The sequence below is a fragment of the Condylura cristata genome, unplaced genomic scaffold (assembly GCF_000260355.1).
Source record: "Condylura cristata isolate star-nosed mole 26May11 unplaced genomic scaffold, ConCri1.0 scaffold00010, whole genome shotgun sequence".
Lineage (NCBI taxonomy): Eukaryota > Metazoa > Chordata > Mammalia > Eulipotyphla > Talpidae > Condylura > Condylura cristata.
The window spans coordinates 28,185,957-28,190,766 of record NW_004567111.1 but is presented as its reverse complement, the minus strand read 5'-3'; positions in this window follow the sequence as shown (position 1 = coordinate 28,190,766).

Below are 4,810 nucleotides of genomic sequence, written 5' to 3'. Positions count from 1 at the left end.
TTCAATTTGTGAGTATAGATAAAATTTAACAAATATCCGAGTTTACTCATGTGGAATATCTAGAAACAAAACAAGTCAAAATAAATAATTTGAGTCAAATTGAAGAACTGAGGTTATCAGAAGGGGTGTTGGCCTAGAGTCAAAGGGAGGAGGGCGCTGATAAAATGTGGAGGGTGGTAAGTACTTTTGTGGTAGGCATGGGAAGAGTAACAACTATTTAAAGAGATGTGAATTTCTTAGTGTTGTAAGTCAATGTTACTGCAATATAAAATATTAAAATTAAACTATAACTCCACCCAAAGAAAGAGTATGACAGCTTTCAAAAGTAAAAATAGTTATATATGCCTTGATGTGCATTTCTGACAGAGTTAATATTTAATTCCATATGCACATTTATAGAAGATAAATAACAAAGAGAAGTACTTTTTTTTCTGGTAATATCCCTACTTATGTAAAGTCTCTTACAGTAAGTAACTTACTGTACTCACATCTAACATTAAATATTCACTGATTTCAATGGGACTTCTACCCAGGAATGAAGTATATAACTTCATCCAAGTTTTTGTGTTTATTCACTAATGACAAATTTCTTTAGCCCAAGGCTTAGCACATAAAATTCAACTTTGTGATTGTTTCACATCAATGAGGAAGATAAAATTTCTTCTTTTTTTTTTTTTGGTTATTTTTGTTTCTTCCAACATTATAAATAAAAAATTTAAAAACATTACCTGAAATGATGAGTATTATGTATTTAAAAACAAATGAGGAGAGTGTTTACTTCACATGCCATTGGCCAGACATTGTGTAAAATGGAGTTGGGAACAAGCAAATATTTATAGTGCAGTGAGTTAGGAAAATATAGCATATAACAATCTTCCTAGATATTAGTCATTTCATTTTCAAACTACTGATTTTCAGCAAATTTATAGACTAGTAACTAAAATCATATATATATTATACATTCTTCTCCATCCCAGACACATATATACACTATACTATAGATAGGTAGGTAGATAGATAGATAGATAGATGTACCAACATCTATTGCACATCTTGAGTGTTGGCTTACATATAAAAAATATGGATAAGTAACACTAGCTGAATCTCAATTTACATCATATATTTATATTTTAAAAGATAATTTTAGTCAAGTTCCAGATTTATTAAATAAGATTAGAAGTCAGGGGATGCCATCACAGTGACTCCCATATTTTAATTATCTTTCCACATTCCAAAGGTTATTATGTCGTGATGAAGATTTGGCTATGAACATTGATTTTCTAAACTCAAATTTATCTAGTTACATGCATATGTTTCAATATTGTCAGAGGGTATTAGGTATAAATATCATATTTTGCATTCCACATTTGGGAAGATCACATTCTTATAATAACATAATACTAAAGACAATTTCACTCTGAGTAATTTAATATTTGCAATATAAAAACATTATTCTTGGTTTAAATGTTAATTTAATGGTTATCACAGGTCATTATAAATGCAGTGAAAATATTTAAACCTATAACAATGTATGACATATAAAACTTTTGCTTCATCAATACCAAACTTTCTTTATGCCGACTGGTACCATGTAGATAATTCCACTAACATAAACTAACAACAGTTACTATAGTATGAGAATTTATCCTCTCATGTAATCTTAAAATTAGTATTTTTTTAAAGATCTATTTATTTATTTAGACATACAGAACTGGTTGACAGGCCAGAGGTGCAGAGTCGGTGAGAGGATTCACCAGAGACAGAGTGGGGAGCTACATACAGGCAGATCAACGAATACACTGCTGAGGGGAGCACCATATGGGTCACCTCTGCGGTGGGGATCAAACTCATACTGAAGCAGCTGTGACGAGCTTGCAGTGCTGTGTCCTAGCCCACTGTGACTACAGGGAGGGCCTAAAATTAGTATTTTTTTAAACACTATTAACAAACTTTGTCTCGTGGCCATAGAATATCTACATATAATTAATTGCATAACTTTATGCCTCTGAAATATTCATGGAATATTTATAAAGTTTATTAATTTGTATATTATTGACATATGACCTAGGGAAATAGGTTCACACCTCCTCATATGTAGATCACCAAATAGTCATATCCTATACTATTTACACTGATAATTCAGCAAGTCTTTACTCTCCCTTGTAAATATATGAATTTATAGTTTATGTATGACATCAAAGTAAATATTTCCTTTGAACAAAATTACATTATTTTTCTCTATCATGTCAAAACCTAGACACAGACATCTTCATAATATAGTAAAATTCAAGAATCTATCTTTTGAAATACAACATTGCAAATTTTCTCTAGGCCATGAAAGAAAGAAAAAGTTGTTCAACATATTATAGTCATGTTCTGAAACATGGAAAGAATCATATTGTGACCCTATCTGTCAGAGTCTCATTGGTTCCAGATTGCAGCAAGATTGATTTTTTAGTGCTTTATATTGCCTCGTCTCTCCTTACTTATTGCCATATGCTTCTACCTTCTCACTTTTAATCAATCTCACTACACCGTCTGAACAATCAAAATTCAAATTGTTTCATAACTATTCAAGCATAGAGCTTTTATGTTTCTTAACTATGAAATTCTCTGTCATTATTTCTAGTAAGGACAGGTGTCTTTTTGTTGGAAAAATAAGTTTCTGTAAGTTATGCTTTCCATTTTTTCATCTAAATTAAATTGATGTATTTTGATAGTTGGCACATATTGATCTGCTATCAAATTATATCTCTATGATGTGCAGCACTTTATATAAAATCTTTCTTGTAAACTGATATACAGGCATCACTCTCCTTTGCAGTTTATTTTATGAGACGACTAAATAAATCATTACAAAAGGAGAATATTTTTAAAGGAAAAAGCTAGTTTAAGAAAGCCCAGTAGAAGAATATAAAAGAGAATAGGGAAATAAAAAGATGAAATAACCCAAACTAATTCTTCGTATTTTATGAAGTAGGTATATGGAATTATTGCTAGCACTGTATAAGCAACAAAAGAGTTTGGTCAAACAATTTTGGAATCATCTTTTTACTACAACTATGGTATCATTGACATTGATGAAACAATTCAGTCACTGTGTGTGTGCTTGTGTGCATGCTAGAATACCCTGGAGCATAGGGACATAGTTTAGCTAATATACCATGCGCACAGGTTCCTAGAGCACTTAGTGTTTATTTTTTTTTTTTTAAGGAAGATTAAATTATTTCTATTGTTAACAATGGCATGGTTTACAAAATTATTTTTGTGTTAAAAGGATACAATTTCCATGTTCACATGTTATTATACCACACATAACACCAAAATCCTCTCAGCACAATACCATCAAGCAAAATAATAATAATCAAAATGAGAAAGAAACATGGTCATGGCACATACATGTGGAATACAGAGGGGAAAACATGTTCATATAAAGTCAAACTAGTAGCAACTCTAGCAATCTGACAGTAGATCAGGCTATCAGAGGTGTTGTTGGTTGAAAACAAAAGGGCGTCCAGGGAAGACACAAGATAATATGTTAATTGAAAGGGAAAACTATTTTCCAACATGACTACCTTATTCTCATAGGAGTAAGTCACCACTCTTGTTTAATATTTATTTATATATGCATACATGTACTAGGGCACAAGCCAGTGGTGCGGAGGATGAGAGGACTCACCAGAGATAGAGTGGGAAGCAGAACAGGTAGTTTGAAGTCACCAGTCTTTCTTCCATAAAGGAAACATCTTTGTGAAACGTGTGTGGAAAAGACAAGAAAAACCACCTCATTACAGGAAGGAGAATATTTCCTTTGTGCACTCTTCAAATCACCCAGTAGAATGAGTGTATGTTTCATTTCTAATAACACACTTTAAAACTGTTTAAAGAGTATAGCACTAAAAATTCTCCAGTAGCAAAAGTCTTATTTAAAAACCTTTAAAACAGCAAAGTATCAACATTTGCCCAGTTTTCCTACACTAATCTTGCAGAAATCACCAATTCCTTCTATTAAAAAAAAATCAACAAATTTGAAAGACTTCTGAAAAAGTCATTCAAAGTGGTTGAATTAATGGAAAAATAATATGTGTACCGTAAATAAGTGCTTGTCTCTTTTAAGACCTGGTTCTAACAACCCTTGCCTAATTGATGATTATTGTCTTGAGGGTAGTACATTATTTTGTATTTATTCATTCTAGTACAACCACTTAGATGGCTATTAAATTTTACTATCTTGTAAGTAGCCATATTTTTAAATAGTGTCCTTATTAACAACTGGCTATATAAGAAATAACTTAAGTGATTTTCATGAGGCTTTTTTTTTTTAACTATTTCTAGCATTTATAAGTAAATAATGTATAAGTATATCCACTGTAATATTAATGAGGTAGGACAAAGCTTATTATATAACTTCTGATTGAAAGATGGTTTCTTAATATGGATGCTGGTTATTGTAGTAAATATTTATCTTGAAGCATTTAACTCAAGTTAAGAGAAATGCTCAAAATATTCCTTAATATTATACTCATTTTGTAAGTATTTATATATAACTCATCAACCAAAAGGGGTCCATTTTGTGGTTATGTTCTTGACCATTGATAGAAAAGGATGGATCACAAAACAATCCCTCTAAAGAATTAACAGCTAAGCCAAATTTTTCTGACATTATGTCTTACAATATGATATAAAACATGTTTTGTTTTTTAAAGTACAATGTGATGATTTATTTTTTTAAAGATTTATTTATGCATACAGAACTGGGGTACAGGCCAGAGGTGCAGGGGAGGTGAGAGGATTCACCAGAGACAGAGTG